Raw genomic sequence first — 10,647 nt, 5'->3', positions numbered from 1 at the left:
CCCTAACATTCAAAAAAATTTTTTTTCATGTTGAGGTCTTCACCCTACTTCCCTCTATCTGAAATGTTGTTTTGTTTTCTTTTTTTTTTATGTGAGTCCTTATTACCCTTCAGTATCAGTTCAATGTTACCTTCTTAAGATAATTCTCCCCTAATAATCCTATCTAATGAAACCATATGTGAACATTTCTTTCATAGCACCTTTTATAATTCAACATTGAATTATATGTTTGTTTGTTTATTATTATTATTTTTTCCTTATCTCGCTCTTCCCCCATTAGGTCCATGAAAACAGGGACCTTGTCTTTTGCATGCATTGCTATATCCCTAGTGATCTGTCCATAGCAGGTGGTATTCAATATATCTCTATTGAATAAATGAGTGAGAACATTATATAGCATGGTGGGAGGAGCATAGGGCCTTAGAGTCAGATTGACTGGTTTTGGATATCAGCCCCACTGCCCACTAGCTATATACCATGAGCAATTTAGTTGATCTCATTATGCCTCAGTAAAATAGAAATGATGAAAAGCCAATCTCTACATTATTGGGGAGATTAAATGCCTAGAACACAGTTAAGCATAAAACATACTTAATAAACATTAGCTTTATCAGAGTGGGAAGCAACATGGTCTTATTTAACGAGAAGGAAACTGCCTATATGTCCACCACTCATTTTTAAAATTAGGAACCCTAGTATTTAGAGGAAAGAAGACTGGTAGTGGACTTTGTTCCCTTCATGTAGAAAGGGAAAATTTAAAACTTTTCCATTAGCATATCCCTGAAAAAACAGGCCACAAGCATGGGGTGACTTAGCCAGCTAAGAAAAATGTCTAGGAGGCAGTGATTGTTTTTCATAGAGTACTACACATAATGACGTGAAAGATTCTCAGAACAGGCAAAGTGGGTAAATGCTATAATTTCCTATGATTAACTCATGAAAAGATTGAATAATTTTCCAAAAGAGACTTTATACAGATGAAAAACACTATTTTGAACCAGGAGAAATGGATAAGCTAAATTTAAGGTTTATTTTTTGTTCTTTATTCCAGTCTTTTGAAACTAGGGTTAGATAGTAAGATGAAATCAGTAATAGGAAATAAAATTACAAATTCTGTGAATTTGACTTATAGTGTATACCTTTTGAAATTCCAGACACACACATACACACTCATTTAAAATGGTTTTGAATAATATTTTAAAACATACTATGAAAAAATTCATCAATTATTCCGTGTCTGATGCCAAGGAAAAAGTCCTTGAACTTGAGTGTGCAAAAGAATTGGCATGGTGATGTTATCCAATTACAGATATTCAGTCTTTAACTCCAAAGAGTCCGATTCAGTAGGGTTGGGCAGGCCTGGAGATAGGCATTTAAGAAACTCATAGATGACCAGTCATGAGGCAGGCTGCATGAGGAATAAACTTAAATAAAACTCTTTGCTTTAAAGACTTGTCAGACTGGTAGTTTCAGCAAATTAAGAACACACTTTCACAGGGCTTAGTCCATAAGGAAATAACAAGCCCAGACTTTGGATTGTATGAAAAGAGGGGAGTAAGTCATTGAAAATACAAATGCCATCTGCTCATAATCTGGAAACCTAATAACTATCATTGGCCGTATCAACTGATAACCAGAAAGTGTTGAAATACGTTTTTAAAAAATACTTTAAAGTGGCCAATTAGCTCAGTTGGTTAGAGTGTGGTGCTAATAATATAAAATACTTTAGGGAATGCAAACTCTGTATAATTAAAAAGGTTAGGGGAAAAAAGTCTTACACAGAAATGAAGACAAAATTTCATATATTCTTCTACTCTTCCTAATTATTTCATTTCCAAATAGCTTAAATTATACCTGAAGTCAAATACAAGGTGTGCCAACTGCTGACAAGTACCCTTAATTTTATACCCTTAAATGCTGATAATCAAGGGCAAAGGCATTCCCATTGGAGTCTCAAGTGGCTTGAGCCAATATGTCATTTAAAAAATAATTTTCTTCCCACTGTGTGGTTCCATCTATGTATTACATTCAGTGACAGGCAAAACTAATCCATGCTGTTAAAGGTCATGATTGTAGTTGCCCTTGGGGGAAGAGGAGTAGTAGGGACTGGGGATAGAGGACTGGGGGAAAATGAGGAGGTTTTGATGGTGCTGGTGATATTCTATTTCATGATCTGGGAGGTAGATATACAAGAGTTTAAACAATAGTGAGCTATATACATAGGACATGTACCTTTTAAAATAACTTTTTGTAAAAAAAATTTAAGTTAAAAAAATAAAATGTTTTTGTTGTTGTTTTAGAATACTTTTAGATTTACAGAAACATTGTAAAGATAGTCCTGAGAATTTCCATATACCTCACACTCAGTTTCCCCTATTATTAACATCTTACATTTGCCACAGTTTATTCAGATTTTCTGTTCCAGGATTCTAATCCAGGATTCCACACTGCATTTAGACATCATGTCTCCTTGGCTGTGATGATGTATCATCAATTTTTGATGACCCTGGCAGTTTTGAGAATATGGTCAGGTATTTTGAAGACTATCCCTCAATTAGGATTTGTCTGATATTTTTCTCATTATTAGACTGGGGTTATGGGTTTGTGAGAGGAAGTGGCATTCTCATCACATCATATCTGGAGTACATACTATCAACATGACTTAACACCATTGATGTTAACGTTCATCACCTAAGGTAGTTATTGTCAGATCTCTTCACTGTAAAGTTACTGTTTTTTCTTCTTCCTTTCTGCACTTTGCTCGAAGGATGGAAATCACTTATGCAGCCCACACTCAATGTGTCGGAAGTTATGCTTTACCTACTTGAGGTTAGGATACCGACATAAATTTTTTGGAATTCTTCAGCACAGGAGAATTTTTCTGTTTCCTCCTCTTTATTTGTTTATTCTCATAGTTATATTAATATGATCTAATAAATATTTATATTTTACTTTGGATTGAACTAATACTGCTTCATTATTTGTTCAAATTTTACCAGCCTTGGTCACTGGGAACCATCTTAATTCCTGAGTTCCTGAGTCCTTTTGATGTATGCACACACAGTGCCTTTTTGTTTTGTTTTTGTTGTATTTGTTCGTTTTGGCAAACATTCCCTTCCTTTCAGGCACTACAAAATGCTCCAGGCTCCTCCTACACATTTCCCACTTCAGGCCTAGAATCAGCCATTTCTTCAAGGAGCAACTGGCTCTTTTTATTGGACAATGAGAAAACCAAGATCTGAGTACTGAGTGTGATCACTGCCACTAGAATGTTGTTGATTCTATGCCCTCTCAGCTGACAGATCAAGAAAATATGTGTGTATATACTAGCTCATGTATGTTTAAATATCTATACATATCTCTATATGTCATCACCTGCTTCTATATTAAGCTGAATATAAATTTACACAAACTCTACTCCATCACCCCATGAATCCTTCTAGTTCTTCTTCTCTGTAGCCCCCCACTCCAACAACAAGAAACCTGGTATGCAACCCATTAATTTAATTGTTCAGTTGCAGTAGACATGTAAAACATTAGCAAAATTGTCAACCAGTTATGCTGTGCAAAACAGTTTTATCAACCAGGGTATCGTACTTACAAGCAGTTTCTTCTGCCTTTAGTCTTACAGACTCCACACATCTCCCAAATTACTTCAGTCAGCACCTTTCACTCCCTCCCCTTTAGTGAAGTTGTTTCACATTCATTTACTTTTGTATTCTGTCCTGTGGTATCTTTTTAAATATTTGAATTGACTTTTTAAAAGTTTACATACCTAAAGGTTCATTCTTTGTGCTGGAAAGTTCTATGGGTTCTGACAAATACATAGTTGCATATAACCATCATTACAGTATCATACTGAACAGTTTTGCCTGCTCCTAACATTCCCATTCCCTCTAAGTCATCCTTCCCCCACAACCACTGAATTCCTGGAAGCCACTGATCTGCTAGTTGTCCTGACGGTTTTGCCCTTTCTAGAATGTTATATAATTGAAAGTATATGTATGTAGCCTTTCAGACTGGCTTCTTTTCTTTAGTAATATGCATTTTAGATCCATCCCTGTGTTTGTGTGGCTTGATACTTAGTTTCTTTTTATTGAGTAGTATTCTGTTGTATGGATGTAAACGAGCTCATTTATCAATTTACCTATTGGAGGACATCTTGGTTGCTTCCAGCCTTTGGTGATTATGAATGAAGCTACTATAAAAAAATTGTGTGTGGGTTTTGTGTGGATGTTATGTTTTTAAATTATTTGGGCAAATATCTAAGAGTTGTATTGCCGAATCCCAAGTGAAGATTAAGTTCGGCTTTGAAAGAAACTGCCAAAGTGTCTTCCAAAGTAGATGTACCACTTTGCATTCCTTCCAGAAATGAATGAGTTTCTGTTGCTTTATATCCTCACCAACATTTGGAAATGTCAGTTGTTTGGATTTTAGCCATTCTAATATGTGTATAGCAGTATCTCCTTATAGTTTTAATTTGTATGTCCCTAATGACCTGTGATATTGACTATCTTTTCAGGTTATTTGCTATCATTATATCTTCTTTGATGAGGTATTTATTCAGTTCTTGTGCTCATTATTTACTGATTTAATTTATTTTTGTGCTTGAAGAGTTCTTTGTATATTTTTGGTAGGTTCTTTATCCTATACATGTTTTGCATATATTTTCTCCTAGTCTGTAACTTGTCTTTCATTCTCTTAATAGTATGGTTTGCAAAAGTTTTAAATTGCATTAAAGACTAACTTACCACGTTTTTGTCTTTTATAGATCACGCTTTAAGTGTTACATCAAAAACTGATCACCAAATTTAAGGTCACCTAGGTTTTCTCATATATTCTGGCAGCTTTAAATTGTTTCATTTTACATTTGGTATATGCATTTTATATGTAAGACATACATCAGTGAAGAACTCTTTTTGTTTTTGTTATTATTTTTGTCAAGATGAATCTTCTATTCCAAGATATTTTTGCCAAGTGTTCACCCACTGGCCTGAGCTGGATTAAAGAAAAGTTGTCTCCTGAAGTGGCCTGGCCTCAGTTAGATAGGCCAACACTTTGGTAACCACTCCCCCACATGCCATAGCTCTAGTGGCTACCAAGATCAAGCTCTACCTTGGTGCTATGGTATGTAGTGTTCTAGTGTGTTACTCACTTTTCATGCTTCCAGGTGTAGATAGCTCTGGATCTTGGGTGAACTTGAAGGCTCCTGAAATCTTAGGTTGAATTTTTGAGAATGTATTATGGAGAAGAAGGGCAGAAGGTAGTGGTGGGTTGTACCTGGCATCCTCTTATATCCTTAGTTGCCATGTTTGATGTTGGATCCTGTAATGTGTTTTATGCTAAAGAAAAGACACAGTAACCCGACTTGATTATATAAACTAAAATTACTTTGTTCTTGTGCAAGTCTTATTTCAGTAACTGATACCGGGAGGTCAGATTGATAGCTCTTTGGAAACCATAGCACAGTTATCAGAAATGCAGGCGGGTGGGCATGGCTGACATTTTAAGAACTAGATTTATTATACAGCTAATTCTAAGGTTGAAGTACTCTCCCTTGGGTTGGAATTCAGTTTTTGTTAATTAAAAATCCATTTATCTAAATTGTGTTAGGTTTCCCACAAATCTAAAATGTGAACACCTGCAAGTGATATTGACATTCTAAAGCCCCGACTGCATAAGGATGGGGCGGTTATTTTTCATTGTCAGAAATGCCCTTTTTCCAGATCTCTCTATGAGGAAAATAAGTATATGGTAGAGAAAAAAAATGAAGCCCACCATTATCCTCTGAGAAGATGGATACTTTTTAGAGGAAGGGAATGTCACTATATTGATAAATCCTTATTCTGAATTATTTTGCAGTAGATATTTAGAAGCAGTAGAACATTATGATAAATGAAAGCTCTGATGCCAGACTACATGGTCTTGTATCCCAGCTCCAAAAATGATTGAATAGGGGAGCCTGGGCAGCTCAGTCACTTAATCCTCCAACTTTGGCTCAGGTCATGATCTCATGGCTCCTGAGTTCAAGCCCCCATAGGACTGGGCTCTGTGCTGACAGCTCAGAGCCTGGTGTCTGTTTCAGATTCTGTGTTTCCATCTCTCTCTCATCTCTCCCCCATTCACATCCTGTCACACGCACGCTCTCAAAAATAAATAAACATTAAAAAAGTTTTAATGACTGAATAGTTGATCTTGCACAAGTTTCTTAATCTCAGTTTCCTAACGTATGCAGTACATAATGATAGTGACTCTATACTCACAGGGATATATTCTGGTTTAATTTAGTGCTGCTTTGGTCAGGGATGAAGTTCTTTCCTCAGCCCTATTTCCATTAGAATCTTCAAATTTCCTACCATTTTTTCAAGAAGGAGCTTACAAGCATCCAAACTGTGGAAAATCAGGTTCTTTGCCCTTGATAGATTGGTGAGGGTAGGGGAAATTCATGACCCATCACAGTTCCATCTTAGAAGTGTCTCCAAACCATCCAGTCTCTCCTTTACATTTTACGTGTAACATCATTTTTTTCCTCTCATTTCCACAGGCTATTTCGTCTACGAAAAAGTCTTTTTCTGGAAAGAAAACCATGTTTTCCCTATATATTGGCAATTTCTTTCAATCTTTCTTTTCCCTTTAGTATAAGATACACAGAAGGAAAATAGCCCCTGGGTTACAAATGCCAGAGAAGAGGTTAGAGAAGTCGGGAAGATAGCTATATTAATTAATACTTCAGGATATAATTCCACCATACATAGAACACCCAAAGCCTCATGCCTGACACTAGTAAGGGACTAATAACAGACTTGTTATTATCTAATCATAATCAACACTATAATGATGACTGTCTTAGTTCGGGCTGCTATAACGAAATGCCACAGATTGAGTAGCTTATAAACAATAGAAATTTAGTGTCAGGTGGGGGCCCTCTTCCAGAGCACAGACTTCTTGTTGTGTCATCACTTGGTGGAAGGGGCAAGGGAGCTCTCTGAGGACTCTTTTATAAGAACATTATCCCATTCAGGAAGGTTCCACCCACATGACCTAAGCAACTCCCAGTGTCCCCACTTCCTAATACCATCATTTTGGGGCTTTAGATTTTTAATACACACACACACACAGAAATGACCCAGAAAGTTTTCCTGATGTGGAGTTTGGAAAAGATTATAAATAAGAATGCCTGACGAGAGAGAGTTAAAAAAAAAAAAAAAAAGAAAGAAAGAAACTGTCCTGACCACTTCAAATAGCAACCAAACCAATGATAGAGAACAAAAAGAGAGTGATCCAAGGGATGAAAGGAATCAGAATTGCCCTAAATGCTTTCTTGGACTAACTTGTACTTCACTCTAAATAGCAGCACCTTGATCTCAGATCCAGGAAAAACAGAGTCAGTCCTGCGTGGGGACCCACATATGTATTGGCAAGTGCCAATAGAACATTGTTCAGTAAACAGCAAGATGGGCAACACATTGCTCTCGTATCAGTCTGGACTTGGGTACTGGTCTCTCCAGAGCCTCAGGTTGGGCTAAAGCAGGACTCCCTGCAGGGCCCAGTCTGGGTGACCCCCTAATATTTTCCTTTTCTTTCAGTACAAATGGTTTCCAAGTCACTTGGAATAAAAAAAAATGAATAAATAGGAAACTTGCCATTAGCAAGAAATAATGATGTAATTAGAAGATTGATCCCAATATAAAGGCTTAATCAATTTGAGAAGTCATTTTTTATTTCTTAAGCTGCACTTGGGTCAGTTTTACATGTTGTATTCAGAAGCTAGAATTACTCCTGTTCCTAAAATCATCAAGCATATTTATTTTCTTTCCATTTCTATGATCCTCTAGGATATTCTCTGAAGCTACTCTGTGGCTAAAGTGACTTAATCATTACTTTTTATTTGTTTTCACTAAACATTCAGATTTTTAGCACTAAACCTCAGCTTGACTTTTACATAATAATAGCCTATTTGCATATGCTTTACATGTTAATTGTTGTGCTGCTAATCTCTTTGCTATAATTAAAGTTAGCACTTCATTATAAAATCCTATTTTCTAAGTTTTATAGCATGACAGTAAATATTTCCTGAAGCTAATATTAACCTACCCACTTATTGCAGCTCCTTTTTATGTATTGAGATATGTGTGTGTGTGTGTTTGTGAGTGTGTATGTGTGTGTGTTTTCCCAAGTGTGGGAATGGTAAAAGCTTGGAAAGTTTTGCATTTTTTTTAATTTTCATTTCTTAGCCTGAAGTTAAAGTTTACTCGAGTTTCATGATTGAACATTTGCATTAATAGTTGTTTTATCATTGCTACATTAGTTTGGGTTGCATATATTGATGCAACATTTCCTATATCAAAACATTTTGTATTAAATCAATCCTACCATCTTACGATTCATGGGGGTTCTGAATAATCTAAGTATATGAGTGTCTTCTTGTAATGGAAATAGATTCTACCAGAACTTTGCTAAGCGCTAACACCACTATTGAGTCAGCTGGTCTTATTAAGTTTAGACACTCGAGGAAAACCTCAAAGTACAGATATCATTTACTTTTCATCTACATTCCAAAACATGGAGCCACATCTATTTCCTCCTCTAAATCCATCTTTAAGTAACTGTGAAGAAATACTCTGAAAAGAACATGTGACAATATGGATTGGTTGTCAGGCAGTCAAAGCTTTATCTGGAAGTTTGACCAGGCACATGTCTCTTAACTTCTCTGGTATTTGGTTCAAAATATGAGGGTTTTGTTGAGATAATTTCTAGGCTCTACATTGTTTAAAATTCTGAGATTCTGAGAACTGAAAATTATAGAAGGCTTATGTTCAAATCTCAAATCTACTGTGATAAACTTTATTGTTCAGTTAATCTCCCTAGAGTTAGGCTTCTCATCTATGAAACAAGACAAAGAAAGTATCTGATATCTGTAGGCCTTTTCAAGTATAACCTTAAGGATCACAGATTACTAGTGCAGCAAAATAAAGAATGAAACCACAAATAAGGGCATGTTGAATGTATGTATTATGTTCTACTTTTTGCTAAAATCCCATTAAATGACACCAAAAGAATGTTTGTAAGTTTTGGAGATTTGAAGATTGGGAGAGAAAATTTTATAAGAAAATGACAAGTACAGTGAGAATGGGAGGAGACCCAATAGCTACCAAATTTGGGAGCTGGAATGTTGAAGCAAAAGGAGGAACAGACTTGGTGCACCCAAGAAAACAGGAGCCAATGGTAGGGAAAGCAGAACAACAACCCTTCAAAAGGCTCCAGAATTCACTTTACTAGTTACTTCTGGAAACGGGGCAGAAAGTAGGGTTATACAAGGCTGACTGAAGATCCCTTTAAGGTATTGGTAGACCTCCACATATCCATCTCAGTTTTGCAACTGAGCAATGGCTCTTCCTCTATCCAGAGAGTGAGTGGAGCTCTTTCTGGATTGACTCAAACTGAGGATTCTTGAGCTAGGAGACAGCAGACCAAATTGAAAGAGTCCATACAGAAAAGAAGGAGTAAATTGAAGTGCACGTACTACTTAAGTCTTCAAACCTTCTCCTTCACTTATCCCATAGAATGCCAGCAGCCAGGTCAGGAGACAGAAAAAAAAAATCTCCAAGTACTCTGAATCAATCAGTCAAAAGGAAAGACCCAATGACATTGACAGAAAATGCTTCAATAAATAAATAGTCCAGATGAACAACCCACATTAAAACTACACTCAATACAACTTTACCTAGATGTTCCTATCACTGTTTTATTGTCTACACTAAAATGTAAATGGACAGCCAAAGGTAATCATGCATTTTAGACATGCATTTAATATGAAAGACAAGGCCAAAGGTGCACAAAAACAGTATAGGAGGGTAACATGGGAGAACCATTTTTTTAAGTGTTTTTTTTTAAATGTTTTCTTTATTTTTGAGAGAGAGAGAGGGAGAGAGCTTGAGTAGGGGAGGGGCAGAGAGCAAGGGAAACACAATAAGAAGCAGACTCCAGGCTCTGAGCTGTCAGCACAGAGCCCTCTGTGGGGCTCAAACTCATGAACCGTGAGATCATGACCTGAGCTGAGGTCGGACGCTTAACCCACTGAGCCACCCAGGCGGGGGGAGCCATTTTTTTAAAGCAAGGTGACAAAGAATTACCAAAAAGATTTGGAAAGATGAGGGGAAAGGGTAGGGATGGAGGGATGAAGAGCAGGAGGAGAAGAAGGAAGAGCGACTCTGTGGATAACTGATGCAGTAAACTGAGCCAAATTTCAACCAACCAATACCCAGAAAGAAAACTTTGTAAGTTATTCACCAATTAACTTCTTTCTTTAATATGAAGAAATCAAGAGGTAAATTCAGGCTTTATTCAAAGAAACTCCTAAAATGAGAACTTAACAATGACCTCTTATCTAAAAGTCTCTTTTAGTCGTGTTTGTTTACATTCATTGCCTCAATTTTCTACTCAGTTTTCCTAGCTGAATTCTAACTGTAGTGACAGAAACATGCTGAATGTTTTCTTCTTGCTTGTTTTAGAACTGATTCAGAGGGAAGTCCCGAACAACCCTTTCACATCTCTAGAGGTCCTCTGGGGGACCTACAAGGGCAATCCCAGAGGCTAGAGCCACACGTACACGGGGGGAACCACTGATTTGCTCCTGTCATTCTCAGC

This window comes from Felis catus, chromosome B2 (genome assembly GCF_018350175.1).
Source record: "Felis catus isolate Fca126 chromosome B2, F.catus_Fca126_mat1.0, whole genome shotgun sequence".
Classification (NCBI taxonomy): domain Eukaryota; kingdom Metazoa; phylum Chordata; class Mammalia; order Carnivora; family Felidae; genus Felis; species Felis catus.
The sequence above is the reverse complement of the archived record's forward strand: the minus strand, read 5'-3'. Positions refer to the sequence as shown.